Here is a 24,123-nt window from a genome sequence, read left to right as displayed (position 1 = left end):
TTTCTTTCCTATGCTGGGCACTCATGGCTTCCTGAGCTCATTTTTTTTTTTATCTTTTTCTGTTCTAGAGTCTCTAATCATGTCTTTCATTCTGCTTACCATTTCTGTAGTTATCTGGGAAATTATTTCTGTTTTGAATCTTTCCAGAGCCTCATTCACCTGTTTTGTTAATTCCTGTGCTATCAGTTTATGGTGTCCAGATGGCTGATCAACAGAATTTTCCAACTCATTTTTCCCAGAATTTGTCTTTGGTGAGCTGGAAATCTGAGTTTGTGCCTTGCTTAGGTGTCTTCTGATTTCTATTTTTGCTGTTAGTACTGTTTTTGGTTTAATTCCTGGGTTGATACTTCAATATTGCTTATTGTAATATCTTTGTTGCTTGTATTTAGAACTCTTTTGGAATAATTACTTCTCAGAGGTGTCTTCCAGATATAGCTGGTCTTTAGGTTTTGAGTCTCTAATGACTCTTAGTGGGCCAATGTTAATTTAGCTAAATGAAATATCATCTTGCTTTCCCATGTGACCTCTGGCATTGCAGCATGCTGTAGCATCATCAGCTCTGTGAAAGTAGAGCTGTGTCTTGCTCGCCATGGGTATGGCTTATCTAACAGGGAAGAAAAGCCTGTTTCAGAGAGATGGTGTTGAAAAAAATTTTCATCTCATAAGTTTACTAAACTGTTCAATTATTTTATGCAGTTTTCATATTTGTCTTACATTTATCAATTTTAAAAAATCATTACATAAGATAGACATATATCCTGCATGTGTGCTGTGGTCTGGTTTATCTTCTCCAAAAAAGTCTGTGGAAACTTAATTCCTCAAATCCTAATGGTGTTTCTAGATGGGGCCTCTGGAAGGTAAGTAGGGTCAAACAAGATCATGAAAGTGGGGCCTGGCATTCATGCCTTTACATGAAGAGGCAGAGCTCTGAGCTGATGCCTGCTGTTACCTCGCCATGTGGTACCCAGGGTCATGTTATGATGAAGCAGCAGGAAGACTCTCACAGGATGCTTTCCAGTCTCTGGAACCATGAGCCAAAGAAACTTCTATTCTTTATAAATTACTCAATCTATGGCACTCAGTTACAGAAACAAAAAGTGTACTGAGACAATGTATAAATAAATATAATAAAAGGTAGAAAGTAGGCAACTATTGAACTTGTGCTATTACCTCTGTTTCTGTGCTTACATTGTATAGTTTTCATTTAATCCTCACTCAATTTTACAAGGGCAAGTTTTTGCTTCACTTAAAAGATAAAAGCCATTAATAAGCAAAAACAACAAAAAAGGCTTAAATGCTTCAGAGATTAAGTAAGAAGCAGAGACTCTAGGCATACCTGGCCCTGAAGTGAAGTGCTTTTTCCTCTAGCCAGCCTTGGATAGATTGGGGGTAGGGGTGCAGAGGGATAGGGAGAGGCTCTGGACATGAAGATTGGAGAAGGGCAAGGACAGCCACCCCTCGAACATATGATCCTTCTGCCCACTATGTGGACAAGGTCATGTCTGAGAATACTTCCTGATTCTATGCAAATAAAATCTCTGTAGTAAGCAATATCAGTATCAGTGTTTCTTTTTTTAAATATGGCTCAGTAGTCAGAGAAATTAGTGGAAAAGTTGAAAAGAGAAAAAATAAAATTAGTAAAAAATGGAAACTCTTGATTTAGAAAACATAAATCCCATTTCTAAAATAAGGCTCCACACTAAAAATAATGCTCTTGAAGGGTGAATTAAAAAAAAAATCCCAAATGGCATATTCATCAAACTAAAAGCTTTCAAGTTTTTGCAAAGGACACTAATATCTATCTAACCTAAACTATTCCTTCTACTGTTACACAAAGAAAAAATTGTAAAAGCAATTATTACAAAAAAGAAAAATCTATCACGAAGGTACAATATGATATCTTATTGGAACATCTTATTTTCACAGAAAGTAAGAAAGATTAGACTAACAGGGTTATGTCCAAAGGACATAGAAATCACACTGAAGAGACTTCTAGTGGCCAAATTTGGTCCAAATAATAATAATGACTATTACTCATTATAAAATATTGAATAGATAAAAACCCCTGAGAATGGAGCAACACGCATTATAAATAGAGGGAAAAAGGGAATTTCTTATAACTCAATCTTATTCTCATCTCTTCTTGCAGCCTCTGATTGAGAATCAGCGATCTGTTTCAGTGTTCCTTTCTCATTGAAGTTGTGCTTTGTACATGCTTTTTCCACTAAGTAAAATAAGGACATGAATAAGCACCACAGTGGACAATGCCTTCAGTAGCAGAGAAAAAAATTATCCTTCAGACATAAATCACTTTTTTGAGGCTATAAAGTGGAAGAAATGGAAAAAAGAATAAAAGCAATCCATTTTATGTTGGGAATTTCAATAAGGAGTCAAGAGACTCTTCTTGTAACTGTACATTATCTTTGTACCATGTTGAAAATGGCCAAGTTCTATAAATTGCAGAGATAAGATAAAAAAGAAAACAAAGAAGTATTGCTTTTTATTTCTAAAAGGCACTGATAGTAAGACAAGATTCATGAAGTGGATATGGCCATGAAGAAGAGTGCACAGTATCACATCAGGCTCCTGGAGGGCAATCTCAGCCCTGCCACACACCAGCAGTATGTCCTGGGACACCCCTCTGCCTCTTGCACTATAGCTCCTTTTCAAAATGAGTTGATCTCAATGACCTTCACCCCTAAAGGTCTGTGAATATGTGAATTTCCCTATGCCCCCAGTTTCTCATCTGTAAAATGGGAATAGTAACAGTTCTTTTTTTTTTTTTTTTTTTTTTTTGGTACCGGGGATCAAACTCGGATCCTTGCACTTGCAAAGTAATAGTTCTTACACATCACTGGGTTGCTATGAAAATGAGTTAAATAATATATTTAAAGTGCTTAGAACAGTGTATGGCTCAGAGTAAGCATGCCAAAACTGTTATCTATTATTATCAAAATAAAAATTACAATTATTCTTATTTCATCACCTACCCAACAATGTCTCCAAAAGCTAACAATTATTTAAGGACAAGCTCTGGTACCTTCACCATACCAAAGAAATCTCTTCTATCTGCCTCACGTGTTCTCTTACAACACAGTGTCTTTTGATAGCTCCTGAACCTCCACACCATTTCAGGAGGAGACATTCTTACAGAAATACCTTATCCCAAACCATAGCAGGATGCCATTTTTTCTCTGGAGTAAGGAAGAAAAGGAAACAGTGGTTGGAATCAGTCTAAAAGATTCTTTTTTTCCCCAGAAGAATACAAGGATTTTATCCAAAGAGAAAATCCAACATTGAAAAAAACCCCAATTGACCAGAGTACCTAGTATTCATGGGGTAGGCAAGCATGGTAGTTCAACTGATAAAAAATGGATAAAGCTGAACTTGGATACACATGATTCATGACAATGTTCTCTTTGGTTTTTATCTAGCTGAAGGTTTTCTAGTCACTTTTTAAAAAATTCATAAAAATAGATGAAGGTTGAAAATAAATATCCTCTATGATATTGTGGTGTGCATTGTGTTAGAAGAACAAAAGCTTCCTGGTTAAAGAATAACTTGGATGCTTTCCTTTGTCCCCTAGAACTATGTCAAGAAGTTTCATCTTCAGTATCTTAAGAAATTTTATATGGAACATCTCAGCTACACCTACAAAGGGAGCACCAAAAGCTTTTAGAACTGATTGCTATAGGCCTCTTTTTATATAGGCCTTGGGACTATGTTAGAAGAGAGGGAAAGCAACACAATCAATGTGGAAAAAATACCTATATTTCCCAATTACCTAATTATACCATCCCTGTCAAAGTCCAAAACTGCAAAATGTGCTTTTCAAAAAAATTCTATACTCTTTTATAAAAAAAAAAAAAAACACCTTAGAAATATTACTGTCTTTGGAATGCCCTCTGGGTTAGAACTCTCTAAAAATAAAACATTACTTCAGGGACATGAAAAGAAACATAAATTGCCCAGTGGGTATGATGCCACAAAGAGAATTAAAACAAAGAACTATGGAATACGTTTCTTTCAAAGATGCCCATTTTTAGTTCATAGTCCTCAATTTGGTAGGTCTGAGAACAATATTAGGCAAAAGGGAGAAGTAAGTAACCTCTGAAGGATAGACAAGGGCAAAAACACCTAAAAAGGAGCAAAATGACTCATGGAAGGTCCTCTTCCAGCTTAACCATCTATGTGCTGTACTTAGACGATTTTGTGGAGACATTTGTTAAGAGATTCACTGAGCTCTTAGGGTGCATGAGGTGCTGGAAGTGTTGACCAATTGGGGGGAGTGAGTCTCTTCAGTGCCCTCAGTGCACTACAACAGAGGTAAAGGGTCACCCAGGACACCTTCCAGCCAGACTGAGGGATGGGGCAGGGTAGAGGAGTTGGCTTTCCCAAGAAAAGGGCGGCAGATGCCTCATGGCCGAAAGCAGAGGACCAGGAGAACTGCTGTGTCCTTGGCAAGTTATCCAATCTCTGCTTCCTTCTTACATTGGAACATTGGTTGAAACAGTTACTGCTTCAAAGGTTTATGGGCATTAAGATGAGTGTTTTATATAAAATGGTTAGAGAAGTATTTGGCAAATGACCATTTGACATACTGTCCGAACTGGGACATTTTGAGCACAAAGGCAAGTGATACTAATAATTACACTGGGACAAAAGGAGACAACTAGAGCTGTCCAAGACAAATCACGAAATTATATATATGCTCATGGTCTTTGTTACTGAAAGATGTCAGCCAAGTGACGTAGCACAGAAAGGATGTTATGCTGGAACAATATGTGCTTAGATAGAGGGCAAGAAACTGATGAATTCAAGGACTTCAGGGTATTTTTGGTCATCCACTACTATGGAATGATCTTCCTTTTCCTTCAGTGCACTAGTTATGCAGCCATATATCACTGAAAATGTTTAACATTCATTTCCCCATTAGACTATAAGCTGCAGAGAAGCCTGGTTTTTCTCACCAAGCTTGATTATAGACACAAAGTAGACACTCAGATGTCAGTGGGATGGCTATTGATGAACTTGGTCTGGCAAGAAGAGAAAACAAAGCAGACTTTGATGACCATAAAGTATGCTGATGAAATTTACTTTCTAGAGAGAATCTGCCCATGGCATACATTACCTGGCAACTCCTTGCTAGGGTTATCTTCAGGATATGCCTTGGCTTCCAAGTGAGGGTTATGTTCTCCTCAGGAAGCTGCAGCATACAGCTGGCCAAGACTCTCTACTCACAACTGGGGACTCCTCTATAGATGAGCTTTGCACCAAAGCTCTGTGTCAGGTGGTCAAGATTCACTCAGGGCTCACTGCAGTCCAAGGCTCTTCTTACCCAACTGTCTCTCATTGTTCCTTCCTTTTCACAGGTATCAGCCTAACATCTCAAACTAAAGCTTTCCTGTCTATTTCTCTCCCTCTCCTCATTATCTTTCTCAGACATTCTACCCAGTTAATCTATTGCACTTTCAATCCTGTGTTGGTGTCTCTGCTTCCTGGAGGAACCAATTCACATGAAGGCAGAGAGAGAAAACACTGAAGCATTAATAGGTATGAGAGCCCCAAGTATTATACTAAGAAATCAGAATTTTATTCTGGACTGCAAGCTAGTATTGACAAATCTATATTCCATACACAGGAAGTTAATTTATATTCCGTAAACAGGATGGCTTTAAAGAATATCACCAGCATTGCTAAGGACTGAATTGTGACCCTAAACAAAACTCACATCTTAAAGCCCTAATGCGATGGTGTCTGGAAATCCTTTGGTAATAAGGGGGAGTCCCTCATGATGAGAACAAAATTGTAAGGGAGGGAAGATCGAAAATGAACAAGTTCTCTGACTTATTGAAAGAGATGTCAGAGAACTTGTTCATTTTCAATCTTCCTTCCCTTAGAATTTTGTTTCTGCTATATAAAGACACATAAAGAACATAATTATTTGTTAAATAGAAAAAGAGCCCTCACCAGAACCCAACCCAGCCATGCTAGCACCACGATCTTGGACTTCCAGCATTCAAAACTGAGAAAATAAATTTCTGCTGTGTAAGCCACCTGCCCTATAGCATTTTGCTATGGCAGCCTGAGCTGACCAGTGCTCTCTTTCATCCTGTGATGGCATATCCAGATCAGCAATGAGGGTAAAGAAGAAAGCAAGTGAAACATGACAAAGCCTGACCACTGATGTGCACAGATCATGAGTTTTGGATCTAGGTCACGAAACTGTAATTATCCACATTTTGCAGCTCAGAAATGGATGCAGGGAAAGGCCGAGTAACTTGCCTAAGGATACTCACCTAGTCAACTTTAAAATCCATGTCCCTTTCACCAAATCATTTTTCCTCTAAGATAAAAGAACCCAGAGCTAAGGAGCTATAGAGGGGTACGGAAAGTTGTGCTTTATCCAATGATAAGACTCACTTAGTGACTAAAGGGAAATATAACTTTCTTACATAGGCATTAGGTCCTCGTATTTTTATAAGAACAGAGAGAATATCTAAATATTATATGCTAAGATAAAAGTACATCACATTGACAATACTGATTTGAACTGGCTTTCTTTTAATCAGCAAATGGCACTCAGTGCCTTTTTTTTTTTTTGGTACCGGGGATCGAACTCTGGACCTTGCACTTGCACAGCAGGTGCTGAAACCACTGAGGTAAATCCCCGGCCCCTCAGTGCCTACTTTTAGCTTCTAAGTATATTTTTAGTTGTGTGTGTGTGTGTGTGTGTGTGTGTGTGTGTGTGAGTGAGAGAGAGAGAAACCTGTTCGTAAGTAACTTAAAACTGAATGGAGAAAAAAGACACAAGAATAACCAAATTATGTGGTCAGGAGAGATAAAGAGCCAAGGGAAGATATATAAGATCATTAGGTTTTACTGAAGAGTTCAGGGAAGGATTATGGAGGACAAAGTGTTTTTGAGTTGGACCTTGAAGGAGGAGCAGGATTGCCTTCTCTGAAGTTACACATGTAAGGGCATGTGTGAACACCAATGGTGACCCACACATACCCTTACATGGAGATTATATGGCAAAGATGTAAATGAGTAGCTTAGATCTGGCGTCATAGTTCCATAAATTAGTTCTTTAGAAGCTCCTGGAAATTAATCACAAACCAAAGAATTTGAAATTCACCAACACATGGATTTGAGATGATTATTCCTACTTACCCCCTGCTCCCAACAATAAATGAGCATGAACAGCTGGGGCAAGGGCAGCATACAGTGAACATCTTGCTATTGTCTTCTATAGGTAATTGTCACAGGTCTTGGGAATTAAAATGAACAGTCTGGAATCTGAATTCTCCTTTGGGGCCTCTGTGTGATATACAGGGAAACTTCTTTAGCATATAGAGCTCTATATCAATTAACTTTCTTGGACAAACGGCAAGTGATAATGTATGGACAACCTACTTCTGGTTATTCATGGCCTTGGTGTGCAGCAAGAAACACCTATGCCAAACTCAGGTCTCACACCCTAGGCACTGTAGCTATAGAGAAAAAGCATTCAGGCTGCCTTCCGAGGCTCTGAATGATGAGGCCCTGCCTTAAAGAGAAGGTACATCTAGAAAGTCCAGCTCAGCAGGTAAGTAAGATGCCAGCTGGGACAGGTACACTTCTGCACTTTCAAGTTTTATGCATGTCCCATCTGTCATTCTCTTTACAATAATACTTTGCTGGGTCCCCTTTGGATTTAAAATACCCATCAGCCTTTCTGATCTGCAGTTATCTGCTGCTATAAACTTCAGTGTTTGTGCTCCCAACCCCAAAATTCATATGCTGAAACCTAATCCCCAACATAATGGTACTTGGAAGCAGGCCTTTGGGAAGTGATTAAATAATGAGGCTCTGACCTCATGAGATTAGTACTTGCATAAAAAAGGCCATGAAGAACTTTCTTGCCCTTTCTACCATGTGAGCAGACAGCAAAAAAATCTGGTATTCTACCAGATACCAAATTTGCTAGCACTTTGATCTCAGACTTCTAGCTTCTAGAATTGTGAGAAATAAATTTCTGCTATTTATAAGTCACCCAGCCTCTGGTATTCTGTTACATCAGCCCAAAAGGACTACAGCACCTGCAAAGGAAAGATAATGAGAGTGCCTCAACAATCCCCAAGAGGCAATGAGAGGATTTGCAAGACTGCTTTTGGAAGGTCCATTCTCAGCACAAAGCTGCAGATAAATGAAGTATGTATTGCACACTTCGTCTCTCCTTGGAAGATGTGAAGGCCCTATTTACACATGGGGAACAAATCCAGGGGAAAACAAATGATTTGATAAAATGTAGTCGCTGAGTTCTCGCCCCTTTATAAGTGGTAGATTTGTGCCATTCTTCTAGGAAGTAATTATATGCTACTGGCGCTTCTCGTTGTCTTCAGTAGTTCTATAAGTATTATTTTATTTTTCAAATTCAACTTCTCTTCTCAATTTAACTGCAAAAGTTTTTGAAAGCCAAGATCAGCCTTAAGCATCTTAACACCCTCATACTTTTGAGCCTTGCATATACACAAATTAAGATTACAATATTTACTTTCTGGATAAATCATTTTGAAACTATTAGTCTTTTTGAAGTTTTTCTAAAAGATTCAAGTATAATAAAGTGTGTGTGTGTGTGTGTGTGTATGAAGAAGACTTCACACTTGGTAAATTAATAATTGTCTTATTTAGTGCAATTATTATTGAAGAGATAAATTCCAATCATAAAACTCCTCCAGATAAACATATCTGAAATTTCTAATTATTCCCTGCTAAGTTATATTTCAGTTAATTAGCCACTTAAATTCAGTCATTATTAATAAAATTAAAATAAAAATATCACAAGTAATTCTGTGGCTTTTCAGAAGGTCATATATGGGGCTTTAATATTTTCTAGGTTCTGCTCTGGCCCTGCTTAAACTAACCTCAGCTCTAAAGAGAAGCTTTGCAGAGTCTCACTTGATTGCTGCAAGGAGATCAGATACTGCCTGTTTAGGGGGAACCAGTTGGCTAATATTGGAGAGCTGGAGAGGAAGACTAGAGCTATCTTTCTGGTGACAGTAGTGAGTGGATATCTCAAAGGATTGAGGAAGGATTATGTGCCCTGTAACCCACAAGAAGCGACTCAGAAACACATATATGAGTGGTTAAAAACAGACAGACATATTATATGGTCCACAAACTCCAGCAGTTTTCACCAAGGTACACAGATGAGACTGCTTTGTGCCTCCCCCATTTCTGCTATATGTTTCTGTATTTAGGGAGCTTTTTCTTCAAAGGCTGATTTTAGATTGTATAAAAGTCTTAGTGAAGGAGACAAAACCAGGCTGATTGCTTCAAATGCCCCTAGGGATACTTAGGAAGGACAGATACCATCTGCACCTTTAGAACCAGCAAAACTGAGTCTACCTGGGAGCAAGAAGAATTCTGGCTTTGTTCATGTTCATTCTACACAAAGAGGACAAGGATCAGAGAACCCTGGCAGTGCAAATGTATTTGGGGGAACAAAAGAAAAGTTGAAATGCTTTCACTTCTGCATTCTCATTTTGAGAAACTTGGAGGGTACCCTCAAAGAGGAAATGTGACCCAAACATTCCTCTTGGAAACAGTTTGCCTTAGCTTTTGTTTGGGATTTCACAACACATCACTCATCCCAAGAAGCAGTTGGGGAGAAGCGAATGTGACCTTCCTGGGAAGGACAACTCCTAAGAACCAGTATTCCGGCACCATGCCCTTCTGCACACTACTCTGGGTGCACCTGGGTGGCCTGGATACTCTGCCTTGCTCCCTGCTACTCAGCATCTCTTTGGGAACTATTGATTGCTTCCTCACTAAAAACCACTGCAATCACCACAATAAAAAAGGAAAGAAAGAGTAGGCACAGTTGGGTAGGCACTTTTTCTCTCTGCAGAAATAGTCTAAGGCCATTTTTTAAAAAATCATTTTTAAAACATCGACATTCTTCCTTGCTTAGCCCCAGCTCAGTCACAAGTGGCCAGGCACCCATCTGCTCACTTTTCTTGTCCCTTGTCCAAGTCTTCATCTGGCCCAGCCAAGGAATGAGTAACAGTGGGAGCTTCAGGCTTCCACATCATGGACTCTGGTGTTGTGGATGTCTGCTTCTTGGGCTCTAGCATGTCACATGCAGAAACAAAGCCATGACCCAGGCTTCTGAGCTCTGAATGCTGTCATTCCCTGCTTGGATGTGTAGCAACTTGATTCTGATTTTGTGGCCCAGATTTGATGTCTTTTCCTTTCACAGCCTTCTCCTTAAATCTGCATCTGTTTCTGACCTGATCCTGACACAGCTAGCCCTGTAACAGTGTCTCAGCCCCTCCTATTTGTAGAGATCTGCCAAGCAGGGCCTGCTACCCACTGCCAAGGGCCTCTTACAGCTCATCCTGGAATACTGTCTTTTAGTATCTGGCCAAAAGATGGCTAGGCTAGAACACAGGTAATTAGTTCTACCATTCTGCTAGTACAATTATACTAGCAAAATGCAAGGAACAATTTAAAGTGGAAAATTATAGGATATAAATTTTATGGGCAGCATAGCTTACTTTTTTCTTACATATTGCTTCTGCAGTTTTCTCTTCCTTTTACCTCTCTTTTGCTTTCTCCCTTTGTAACCCCAGTCATCACTTTGTCCTAGGGTCTCCAACTCCAATCTCCAACATGTGACAGAAATAAGCAACAAGCTATTCAAAAGCAAAGTTCAGGCTCAGCTTCCAGGAGACCTCAAAGAAGGGTCTCTCTTCATCTATATCTCAGCCTATCTATCTATATATAGTACATGATAAGGAGAGTGGTACTAACCCTGACTTCTCAGAGTACAAAAAGTATACTAAACTGTGAAATAACACACATATGTAAGGGATTATTACTACTGTTACCTGCCTTTATGGGAAAATACCTTTTTTATGTTTTAGCTTTATTGAGATATATTAAAAATATCTATGTATACACATGTAAATGTGTATATACATTTTTAAAAATGTATACATTTTAGTGAATTTGGATGTCTGCATGTACCCATAATACCATCACCACAAACAATGTGCTCAAAATATACATCACCTCCAAAAATTTCTGTGTGTTCCTTGTGTGTTCGGAGAGTTACGAATAAATAACAAAAATGTATCTTCTTACTAAATTTTAAAGTGTACCATACCATATTGTTAACCATAGATATTTATTATTCAACAAATCTCTAAACTTACTCATCTTGCATAACAGAAATTTTATATCCATCAAAGAACTCTCCATTTCTCCCAACCCCTAGAAACCAAGGGCAGAATTTTTGCTTCTATGAGTTTTAAACTGCTTTAGATAGGTCATATAGTGGAATCATTTCATATTTCTCCCCCCCACTGGTTCATTTCACTTAGTATAATGTGCTCTGTATTCATCCATGTTGTTATAAATGGCAGAATTTCCTTCCTTTAAAAGAATTATGTGCATATATTATAATCCCTACCAAAACTCCAAAATTCCAATGGCCTTTTTTTTAACAGAAATAGGAAAGTAACACTAAAATTCATATGGAACTATAAAAGCCCAATATCCACAGCAATCTTTTTTTTAAATTTATATCTTTATTGGTACATTTTAGGTATATAATACATTTACATTTATCATTGGGTGTTTGTATCTGAACATGATGTATGATGTATCTTAGTGCTTATTTTTCCCCCATTACCTGTGCGCCCTTCACCCCCTCCACTCTTCCCTATTTACATAGACTTTGTTTCCATTTTTTTCTCTTTCCCATAATTTTTCCTTTCTCTTCTTCCCTCTCCCCTTCCCCTCCCACCACCTCTACACCTTTGGACCTTTTCCTATTTCAAATTATCAATTATTAATTTTAATCATTTTCATCCTTATTTATACTCCCAGTTTCTCACACTAGAAAAACTATATGGTATTTACTCATGTGTGTCTTATTTATTTCACTTAAGAGTATGGCCTCAATATGCATCCATTTAGCTATACATGTCTCTAGTTTCTCGTTCTTTATGGCTGAGTAGTACTCCATTTTATAAAAAAAAAACACATCTTCTTTACTCAGTTTCCAGTTGATGGGCACTTGGGCTGTTTCCAAGCTTTAGCTATTACAAACTGTGCCGCTATAAACATAGGTGCACATATGTTGCTGTGGTATGATTCTTTTAATTCTTTGGGGAAGATATCCAGTAGGGGAATAGCTGGGTCAAATGGGACCTGTAGTCCTAGTTCTTTGAGGTATCTCCATACTGATTTCCACAGTGGTTGCTTCAGTCTGCACTCCCACCAACAATGGACAAGGGTTCCTTCCTCTCCACACCCCCACCACCATTTGTTATTGGTTGATTTCTTGATAGCAGCCATTCTTTGTGGGGTGAAGTGGAATCTCAGCGTTGTTTTCATCTGCATCTCTCGAATGACCAGTGATGTTGAACATTTTTTCATATATTTATTTGCTGCTTCTACTTCTTTGTCTGAGAAATGTCTGTTCATTTCAGATGCCCATTTTTGAATTGAGTCTTTGAATTTGGGAGGTCTGATTTTTTCAATTCTTTATATATTCTCGATAGTAGAATTGTCTACCTATTGTCTGAGGTACAGCTGCTAAAAATTTCTTCCCACATTGTAGTTTGTCTCTTACTTCTGTTGGTAGTTTCTCTTGCAGTGCAGAAGCTTTTTAATACGATGAGATCCCAGTTGTTCATTCTTTATGTTAGCTCCCGTGCTCCTGAAGATTTGTTCATAAAGTATTTTCCTATGCCAATGTCTTCAAGAGTTCTACCTAACTTATCTTCCAGCAAGTTAGTGTTTCTGTCTTAATATTTAGATCTTTAATCCACTTCGATCTTAGTTTAGTGCATGGTGATAGGTATGGGTCTAGTTTTAATCTTTGGCAGGTTGAAATCCAGTTTTTCCAACACCATTTATTAAATAGGCTATCTTTCCTCCAGTGAGGGTAGTTGGCTCCTTTGTCAAAGATGAGATGGCTGAGTATGTCTGGAGTTGTTTCTGCATCTTCTAATCTATTTCACTGATCTTTGGGTCTGTTTCTTTGCCAGTACTATGCTGTTTTTATCACAGTAGCTTTGTAGTATAGTTTCAAGTTGGGGACTGTGATACCCCCAGCCATGTCTCTGTTGCCTAGAATTGCTTTTGCTATTCTAGGTCTCTTCTTGTTCTATTGTTTTCTCTAGTTCTGTGAAGTATGTTGTTGAAATTTCAATCGGCATTGCATTAAATCTATATAGTAGTTTTGGAAGTATGGCCATTTTCACTATATTGGTTCTTTCTACCCAGGAACAAGGGATATCTTTCCATTTTCTTATATCCTCTTCAATCTCTTTCTTCAAAGTGCTGTAGTTTTCATTGTAGACATCTTTTGCTTCCCTTGTTAGGTTGATTCCTAGATATTTCATTTTTTTAGATGCTATTGTAAAAGGAATTATTTCCTGGATTTCTCTCTCAGTGGGTCTGCTATTTGCATATAAGAAGGCTATTATTTTTTGAGTGTTGACTTTGTATCCAACTACTCTACTGAATCTGTCAACTAGATCTAGAAGACTTTTGATTGAGTTTTTTGGGTCTTCTATGTAAAGTATCATATCATCAGCAAATAATGACAGTTTCACTTCTTCCTTTCCTATCTTTATTCCTTTTCTTTCTCTTTTCTAATTGCTCAGCCACAGCAATCTTAAGAAAGAAGAACAAACCTGGAGGCATCTTATTTCCTGAACTCAAAATTTTTACAAAGCTACAGTAATTAAAATAGTAGGGTATTGTCATAAGTGTGTGTGTGTGTGTGTGTGTGTGTGTGAAGAGAAAAAATATATATATAGAAAATGGAACAGAAAAAGAGCATTGAGAAGTAAATCCACCTATCTACATATCTACTGTCAACAGATCTTCAATAATGGTGCCAAGAATAGACATTGGGGAAAGGACAGTCTCTTTAACAAAAGACATCAAGGAAACTGGCTACTAATCTTACAACACACACATATCCCATACAAACTCAAAATGGATTAAAGACTTAAATGTGAGACCTGAAGCTATAAAACTACTAAAAGAAAACATAGAGGAGACATTTAACATTAGTCTTAGCAATGACTTCTTGAATTTGACACCAAAAGCACAGGCAACAAAACCAAATATAGACAAGACAAAATCAAATTAAAATGTTTCTCAATAGAATGACATTCTATAGAATGAGCAAAAATATTTTCCACACATCACCTGACAAAGAATTAATATTCTAAATATTTAATAATCTCTCCAAATTCAATAGCAAAATATCCAGCAACTCAATTTAAAAATAGAAAAAGCAGGGCCAGGGGTTTAGCTCAGTAGTTCTGCTGCCTGCCTCACAAGCATAAGGTCCTGGGTTTGATCCCCAGTAACAAAAAAAAAAAAAAAAAAAAAAAACCAATCAAAGAACCCACAAATAAAAAAAAATAGGAAAAGGACTTCAATGGAAAGTTTATTTCAGCCTGCTTTATTTAAGGCTATTTCAATTTAACTTTTATGAGTATCAATGCCTTCTCTCTGTTTCCTATCCATAAGGATTACTTTCATCCCTTTTCTGATTATAACTTGCTTTCCATCTTAACCTTTCACTCTGGCTCTCAGTTTAGCTCTTAAATACCTAGCTAAACTTTTGAAGACTTAAAACTAGGAAACCCTGACAAGAAAAGGTACAAAGTAAGGGAAATTCAGAGATTCTGGCTAAGAGCAGAGCAACAGGCTTTACAGGCTGTCTGATACACATAGATATAATTCACTAAGGTCTTGGTGAGTCAGTGCAGTTCCCCTTAGCTCCTCTCATCTACCATTCCTGATCCTCAAAACCAAGAGCAAATAATTCAGAAAGCAGTTGTTTGCAGAGTCCCTAGCCTGAAAGATATTGAGGGGAAGGCAAAACAAATGATGTAGAGACAATGATATGGCCATGAAGTCTCAGAAATGGTAACATGGACCACTGTTGCTCTGGGTTGTTTCTATGACTGGTCTCTTACATTTCATCATCTTTGACCTGTCCATCCGTTCCTTTGGAGATGAGATCCTCAATCCTACCCTCTCCTTCTCCATCCCTTCTGCATCCATACTTCCAATCACCATTAGCTACTGATGCTGACCAGAGTGTATTTCGGCCTGCTACTTTGGAGTAGCCACACAACTTCAGTACATATGGTAAATGTGTCTACGAGTCTCTTTCCTGACTCAGATTTTCTAAAGATATTAAAAGCTTGGCTCATCCTATAAGTCCTCTGGGGGACTGACATCATAACTTTCAGATTAGTTTTGTAGAGTACACTTTATACACAAGGTCAAGTACATGTATTGAAAACTACATATATTTTGCTAGATGTATTATACTTAAAAGTCCATGTATGTTTAAAACCTAGACCCTGAAATTCTCTACCTTTTTCTCTTCCCAAATGTCATGAGCCTTCCTCTTTATGCCACATTGCCCAGAGCTATATTCTATTCTAGGTCATCTTTCTTCCCTTTGGACCTCGAGAAGGCCCACCTGACCCTTTTGCTAGCAACTTGTCTCATATGTCCTCACTCTTTCAACCTCTCTCATTTACTTCCCTTTCACTCTGTTTTTTAAAGGAATATTACTCATGTGGTTCTGTGAATTTGTCCTCACCCTTCAAACCATCTGCTACTGCCTGTGACTCACTGCTTGGCATAAAATAGGCAAAATCTTATTTCCCACAGCAACAAAACTGAGAGTGGACTAAATAATTTCCTATCTCAGAAAGGATAAGGTGCAAAGGTCGGAGAATTATGGCTAGAGAAAGAAAAACCAGGGGATGTGCTAGGTTCGAGGAATGATAAAGGGAAAGCTAAGAGAGAAACAGCAATGAGTTAGACCCCTTGAGAATTAGAACAACACTGTTCAATGGGCCAGAAATAATAGCAAGAGATGGCAAAAACACTGGCTGTCAAAAAAACAAAACAAAACAGATTTCACTTTATTTGTAGTAGGCTAGCAAAAAATTGAAGAGTAGATAATGCCAAGCATTGGTGGGGATGTGGAAAAACATGAACCCTCCAAGAACTGCTAAAAGAAGGACATGCTGGTAGAGCTATTCTACATAGCAATTCACGTTAAGCAGTCTAGCAATTTCAGGCTGATGAAACACACACACAGACACCAGGAAATGCTCAAAATCCACAAAAAGAGGCTGTTGGTAGAAGTATTCTTTGTGGAGAAGTGGAGCTGGAGGCAATCTGGGTAAGTATCACCAGCTAGATAGATGGATAAAACATGGTGGATATGCCACAAAGAAGCAGAGATATGCAGAAAGTTTTATGTACACACAGCAACACTAAAGGATCCTAAAAACACAAGGCTAAGCAAGGAAAAAAAATGACACAAGATATGTTATGTGAGAGGGGAGAGATCAAAATTGATCAAAAAATGATATATACACACCAGCTCCCCAAAACAAATGTAACTATTATATATCACAAAAACACACTAATTTTAAAAATATTTACTATTATTCACAAATACAAAACAATACAAATTTTATGATAGCATGCATATAAAATATACATTAAATAAATTTAAATGATTGCCTGTGAAGAGGAATGCAGTACAAAGCTAAAATAAATGCATAAATAAATATCAAGAGAGGGGGACTTGTACAAGCAATGCTGGTAATATGTATAAAGGAGCAGGGCTAACTCAACTCTCTGTATTTATGATTTAAAATAAAACTGCTTACCTTTGGAAGACAGCTATGTGGACTTTCTAATTATATTACTTAGGACAAGTTGATTAATCTCTATGAATTTCAGCAACAAACAAACAAACAAACAAATAGAAACCAATTTAAAAATAGGCAAAGAGAGCCAAGGAGAGCACAGGAGGAGGCTCCCCGACCACCATTCTACCGCTCCCAGGGCAGAGCAGGTGAGCCAATCCCAGCACCCAGAGGAGGTTCACTGGCTGCCATTCCATCACTCCCAGGGCAGAAGAGGTGAGCCAATCCCAGTGTCCAGGAGGAAGCTCCCAAGCCGCCATTCCACTGCTCCCAGGGCAGAAGGTGAGCCAATCCTAGCACCCAGGAGGAGGCTCTCCAGCCACCATTCCACTGCTCCCAGGGCAAAGAAGGTGAGCCAATCCCAGCACCCAGGAGGAGGCTCCCCAGACACCATTCTACCACTCCCAGGGCAGAGGAGGAGAGCTGCGCAGATGCCAGCAGCACCCCCCGCCATGGAAATGAGAAGACACGTAAACAAGCTTCAAAAACAGACTTCCAGATCACCTACAGCAACCTCAAAGGGAAACGAGATGGAACAATCTGATACTCAACCACCTGGACTCCCTGAACTGGCAACAAAAGAGGATCTGAAAAAATGAAATCAGAAATAATTTCTCAGATAACAGTAGAGATTGTCCCCATAGCGCAAGACATGATTAATAAATCTAGACAGGACACAGTTAAAAAAATAGAGGATCTGAGGAACATGATGGAATCCCAACATAGGAAACAAATGGAGCCCATAAAACAGATCCAAACAGATTTCCAGGACATGAAAAACTCCCACTAAAGTCTACGCAGCAGAATGAACCAATGTGAGGACAAAATTTCAGATATAGAAGATAAGGTTGCAATTAGTGACTAGGAAAAGAAAAATTGCTTTAAAATTGTAAGGGACCACGAGAAATCAATCCAGCAGCTGCTAGATGATACAAAGAAGAATGACATAAGACTGATCGGAGGCAATGAAGAAAGAGGAGAGAGTGCACATGACATAAAAAAACTGTTCACAGAAATGATGGCAGAAAACTTCCCAAGGAGGGGAAAAGAACTTGACATACAGATAAGTGAGGCATATAGGACTCCAGCTAGCCTTGATCAAAAAAAAACTACACATAGGCATATAATAGTTAGGATTCCAGAAACCCAACAGAAGAACAAAATTCTACAAGCAGTGAGAGAAAAGAAACAAATCACATACAAAGGAAAGCTCATCAGAATCACAGCAGACTTCTCAATGCAAACCCTCATGGCAAGAAAAGCTTGGAGTGACGTATTTCAAGCCCTAAAGGAAAACAGCCTCCAAGCCAGATTGATGTACCCTGCAAAACTATCTTTCAAAATTGATGGAGAAATAAGATACTTTCATGACAAAGAGCACCTCAGGACCTTCATGAATACCAAACCAGCACTGCAAAAATTTTAGATAATATCCTAGGAAAAGACAATGAGGATCACAACCCCAGGAAGACCAGTAGAATGAATCCACTGGGGATGACAAATTAAATGCAAAGGGGGAGAATCCAACAAAAAGAAAAAGTCATGACAAGGCTTTTAAAACTTTTAACTTCATTTCCCTAATGAGTGAATAATTCAATCTTGTTATTGTACTGGTTAGTATTTTTCTGATTCTAGTGTTGCACACCTTTCCTTGTGCTGTACTGGTTATTTATCATCTTCTTGTGTCTACTTTTTAATTGGGTTGTCTATTAATGAGCTGTAAGAGTTCTTTATATATTCTGGTCATAGGTTATTGTATTGTAAATATGGTCTGTTTAAGGACTACTTTTCATTTTAACGATATCATTTAAAGTTCTAGACTTTAGTTGTGTACGTTGAAGGAGGTCAGCTGTGGAATTTATGGCTCTGGTGAGATTGAAATCATGGCAGGTCCAGAAGCCGACGCCCAGTACCAGTTCACTGGCATCAAAAAATATTTCAACTCTTACACTCTCACAGGTAGAATGAATTGTGTACTGGCCACATATGGAAGCATTGCTCTGATGATCTTGTATTTCAAGTTAAGGTCTAAAAAAACAAAAACGGCAGCTGTGAAAGCAACAGAAGTGGATTTTACAGTATCTGACTTCATCTGTGAAGTTCCAGCGCCTGGAAGAGCTGTCACTCATCATGTAATACTCAGTTTATACAATAAAGTATGAACCTGGAAAATAAAATAAAATAAAATAAAGTTCTAAATTTTGATGGAATCTCATTTATCAATTTTTTTCTTTTATACATCATGTTTTTTGTATCCTAGGAAGTTCTTGTCTACCCTAAATTCATAAACATTTTCCCTTATAATTTCTTCTTAAAGTTTTATACTTTTAGGCTTTCTTATTTAGGTTCTTATATCCCTTCAAGTTATTTTTATGTATGGAAAAAAAGGGTTCAGGTTAATTTTTTATATACGGATACCAGGTATTCTAGTGCCGTTTGCTGAAAACACTATCTTTTCCTCGGCTCTTGAATTGAGTTTATATCCTATAAAATGTTAATGTTAAATAATCTTTCAAAACTCAGTGGACCATATATGTGTGGTACTATTTCTAGATTCTCTGTTTTATTCAAATGATCTATATGTCTTTCCTTACACCAACACTGCCTTGATTACTGTAGCTTTAGAAGAAGTCTTAAAATTAGGTACTAAACGTCTTTCAACAATGTAACAATGTTTTTTCCTTTTTCTTTGTACTTTTCTAGGTCCTTTGTACTCCTGCATAACTTTTAAATTTCAGTTTCTAATTCTTCATTTATAGCAAGTATACATACACCTGAATTTTTATACCTACCTTGTGTTTTCTAATCCTGCTAAATTCAAATACAAGTTCTAGGGGCTACTAGAGATTTCTTAGTATTTTCTCTGTAGATGATCATTTCATCTACATATAAAGATTTTGCTTCTACCTTGCCAATCCTATCCTAATTGTCTCATTTTATTGCCAGACTATTTTGGTTTGGGCCTAGGTTTCAAAGTTTAATGGACAGATGAAGAGTAGGCATATCTGCCCTTGTTCCCCACCTTAGGGAGAAAGCATTGTATCTTCTCCATTCATATAAGGCGTTTTTGCTGCAAGTATGGAGTACATGTCTTTGATCTATTGAGAAGGTTCTGTTCTACTTCTAGGCTCCTGATAGCTTTTACCATGAACAGCTGTAGAATTTAGTCCAATACTTTTTCTCCAACTAGTGACAGGATCATATGGCTTTTTCCTTTCCTCTGTTAAAATGATGACTTTTGGGGGTGGATCTTCCAATGCTGAACCAGCACTGCCATCCCTATAACAAAACCACTTTCTGCATACTGCCAGATCTGACTTCTAATAGTTTGTTTTGTTAAACAAATTTCTATCTATGTTCATACTTTTTTCTTCTATTATCTTTATCCAGTTTTAGGATTAGCACAATGTTGAGTTCCTAAAATGAGGGGAGAATTATTCCTTCTTTTTTCTGCTTTAATTTGTTTGATATAATTTATCAGTTAAAATGTTTATGAGCCTACTGTTGTCATATTGGTAGGTTTTCAAGCTAGGAATATACTTTCTTTAATATTCAAATTTTATATTTCCTCCAGAGTTAGTTTCATTAATTTGTCTTCCAAGGTACTTCTTAGAAGTTGTCAAATTTATTTCAAAAAATATTTTTGTTATATGCTTTCTATATCCTTTCAAATTGTGTAAAATCTGTGGTAATGTCTCCTAGATCTTGATATTGTAATTTAAAAAATGTATAATTGATATCGTGTAACAGGAAGAAAAGGTCTAAAGGAGTAGGGGATGTGGGAGGGGTAGGGGAAGGGAAAGAAGGGAAAAGAAAAAATATGAGAAAAGGAAAAAAAATGGAAACAAAGTCTTTGCAAATAGGGAAAGGTGGAGGGGGGGAAGAGCAAAAAAAATAAGAACCAAGATGCTCATGTAATGGTACAAGATCCCACTGATGAATGTAACTATATTTTATACTCAAAATGTACCAATAAACTTAATGGGAAAAAAAATAAAAATAGTCAAAGAGCCGGGGATTTAGGTCAGTGTTTCTGCCACCTGACTTGCAAGCACAAGGTCCCGAGTTTGATCTCCGGTACCAAAATAAAAATAAAAATAGGCAAAGGACCTGAACAGACATTTCTCATTAAACATATACAAATAGCCAAAAGGTACATGACACTATGTTGAACATTACTAGTTACCAGGGAAATACAGATCAAAACCACAATGAAGAATCTCACCCCTGGTAGAATGACTAGTATCAAAAAGATGAAAGCCAAGTGCTGGTGAGAGTGTGAAGAAAAGTGAATTTCTGAACATTGTTGGTAGGAATATAAATCAGTACAGCCACTACGGAAAACAGTGTGAAGGTTCCTCTAAAAATTAAAAGTAGAAGTACAACATGATCCAGCAATCTCATGTCTTGGTATTTGTATCTATAAGAAATGCACTTTCAGGTACACTGCAGCACTATTCACAACAGCCAAGATATGGAATAGACCCACGTATTCATCAACAGATGAATGCACAAAGAAAATGTAATACATATATACCCAATGGAGTACTATTCAGCCTTAAAAAATGAGAAAATTCTTTCCTTTGAAACAATATGGACAAACCTAGGGGATATTATGTTGTGAAGTAAGCCAGATCTAAAAAAGACAAATACCACGATGTCACTTATGTGGAGTCTAGAAACTTTGAAGGCACAGAAGCAGAGAGTAGAATGGTGATTACCAGGGGCTTAGGGAGAGTTGGAGGGATATACCTAGAGAGATGCTGAGTTGGACAAATGATGCAAGTTTCAATTAAATAGGAGGAATAAGTTGAAGAGATCTGTTGTTCACCAGAGTGACCAGAGTAATAACAAAATAGTATGTACTTTAAAATTGCTGAGAGTACATTTTAAGTACTCTTGCCACAAATAAATAATAAATCCATGAGGTAATGCATACATTAATTAGTCTGATGTAGCTACTTCACAAAGTATATGTTTCCAAACATCATGGTGTATATACCATAAATATCTATAACTGTTTACCTATCAGTTTAAATAAGTGAATAAATATGTAGGGATAAATTATCGATACATATTACCTAAATATGTATGAACTTTGAGCCAGGCACCAAAGGCCAATACCAAATGACTAAATTTACACAAAACATTCAGAATACACAAATCCATGGAAAACAAAAATGCTAATGTTTGGCAGAGACTGGGGGTGGGGAACTATGAATGCTAACAGGCATGCCGGTGATGAAAATGTTCTAAAATTGGTAGTGAATGTTATACAAATCTCTGCATATACTAAAAACCACTGAATTGTACATTTCAAAAAGGTGAATTGTATGGTATGTGAATTATATCTCAGTGAAGCTTTTGTTATTTTTTTAAAAGGAAGTCTATTTAAAAAACAAAGCATACCTGGCTTTCTGTATCGGTAAGTTCTGCATGAGTAGACTGAACTGACGGCAAATTTTAAAATCTCTGCCAAAACATGTATCTAAAAGTTCATACTGAACATATATACACTTTTTTCTTGTCCTTCTTCCCTAAAGGATATGGGATAGTAAGTATTTGCAAAGCATTTACGTAGTAATAGATATCATAAGTAATCTATAGATGATTTAGAGGATATGTATAGGTTATGTGCAAATACTACACTATTTTTTTTACAAAGGACTGAAGCATCTGCAGATTTGGTATCTGGGGCCTGGGGCATACCCTGGAACCAATCCCCCATGAATGCAGAACCTGTGGAAACAGAAGGCAGACTGCATCTTTAGAAGCTATTTGGTGGGATCCTTTTCATAAAAGTCACCCAGACTCTCCTAATGATCTGGTAAGTTCAGAAAGTATGTATTTACATTGGAATAGAATAGAGAGATACAAAAATACATCTCCTATAAGTAGCCAAACAAGTGGGTACCAAGCCCACTCAATGAGGAAAGGATGATCTCTTCAACAAATGGTGTTGGAAAAAATGGGTGCCAAAATGTAAAAAATAAAATTAGACCATTACCTTATGCACCAAATACATAAATCAATTTAAAATGGATTAAAGACCTAAAACTATAAAACTCCTAGAGGAAAACAAGGGAAAATTTCATGACATTGGATTTGGCAATGATTTCTTGGATACCACTTCAAAAGCAGAGGCAGCAAAAGCAAAGACAGACAAGTGGGACTATACCAAATGTTAAAAACCTAGTACATTAGAAGACAAACAATAGTGAAAAAACAACCAATAGAATGGAAGGCAATATTTGCAAGTTATATATCCAATAAGGGGTTAATATTCAGAATATATATTATAAAAATTCTTACAACTCAACAACAAAAAAGTCAACCCAATTATTTAAAATAGGCAAAGAACTTGAAGAGACATTTCTCTAAATATGATATACAAGTGTCCAAAAAGCATAAGAAAAGATGTTCACTATCACTAATTATCAAATGATATAATGTGTTAAAAAGTAAGTCTGGATGCTATAGGCTGAATTGAGTTCCTCCTCCCCAAATTCATATGTTGAAGTGTTAACCCCTAGGACCTCAGAATGACTCTATATTTGGAGATAGAATCTTTAAAGAAGTAATTAGGTTAATATGAGGTCACTGGAATAAGCCCTAACCCAGTGGTGGCAAACCTATGGCATGCGTGTTACAAGGTTTTTCTTGTAAGACAAAAGATGTTAATGAATGAGTTGTTTTTTCTAAACTAAAGCCTCACTCTTTAGGCTTAATTGCAGTGCTAGCACTTTGTGATAAGTAAGTGTGTTTTGGGTTGCAGTCAGAGCATTCAGTCTCTAAAAGGTTCACTATCACTGCCCTAAACCAGTACAACTGGTATTGTTGTAAAATGAGGAAATTTGGACACAGACACAGAGGGAAGACCATGTGAAGGCAATGGGAGAAGACAGCATCTACAAGCCAAGAGGAAACTTCCTCAGAAGAAACCAACTCTGTCAACACTTTGATCTCAGACTTATAACCTCTAGAATTATGAGAAAATAAACTTCTATTGCTGAAGTCACCCAATCTTTGGTGCTTTGGTTAGCAGTTTTAGCAAACATACTGAATAAAAGGTATATGGGTGTTCTCCATACTACGTTGCAATTTATCTAAATTTTAAATTGTTTCCAAACAACAACACCAACAACAAAAGCAAATTCCTACTGAACACCTTCTGCACACTAGACATTGTACAGGAACTGGTAACAAAAAGAAGGACTATCAAGAATTCCTGTGTCCCTACCTTAATGGAGATCAGACCTGCACTGGCTGGTTCTCTAGTGTTCTCATCTCTTCAATGTGAGTTCCCTGAGAGCACTAAATTTTGAATTAAAAAGGAAAAAAAGAGGCAACAGAACATTCAGAG

At 37.4% G+C, this 24,123-nt stretch overlaps 1 protein-coding gene and 1 pseudogene across 7 annotated transcripts in view; one reads left to right on the top strand and one right to left on the bottom strand.

Moving 5' to 3' along the window:
- Tmem108 (transmembrane protein 108) overlaps window positions 1-24,123 on the bottom strand; it is a 365,897-nt gene that overhangs the window by 293,556 nt on the left and 48,218 nt on the right. The gene's annotated exons all lie outside the window — the stretch shown is intronic.
- LOC147825236 (ATP synthase F(0) complex subunit k, mitochondrial pseudogene) lies at window positions 18,443-18,922 on the top strand (annotated as a pseudogene).

Source organism: Heterocephalus glaber, unplaced genomic scaffold (genome assembly GCF_053883595.1).
Source record: "Heterocephalus glaber isolate CG9 unplaced genomic scaffold, H.glaber_assembly_v1.0 deba00001504, whole genome shotgun sequence".
Classification (NCBI taxonomy): Eukaryota; Metazoa; Chordata; class Mammalia; order Rodentia; family Bathyergidae; genus Heterocephalus; species Heterocephalus glaber.
The sequence above is the reverse complement of the archived record's forward strand: the minus strand, read 5'-3'. Positions and strand labels throughout refer to the sequence as shown.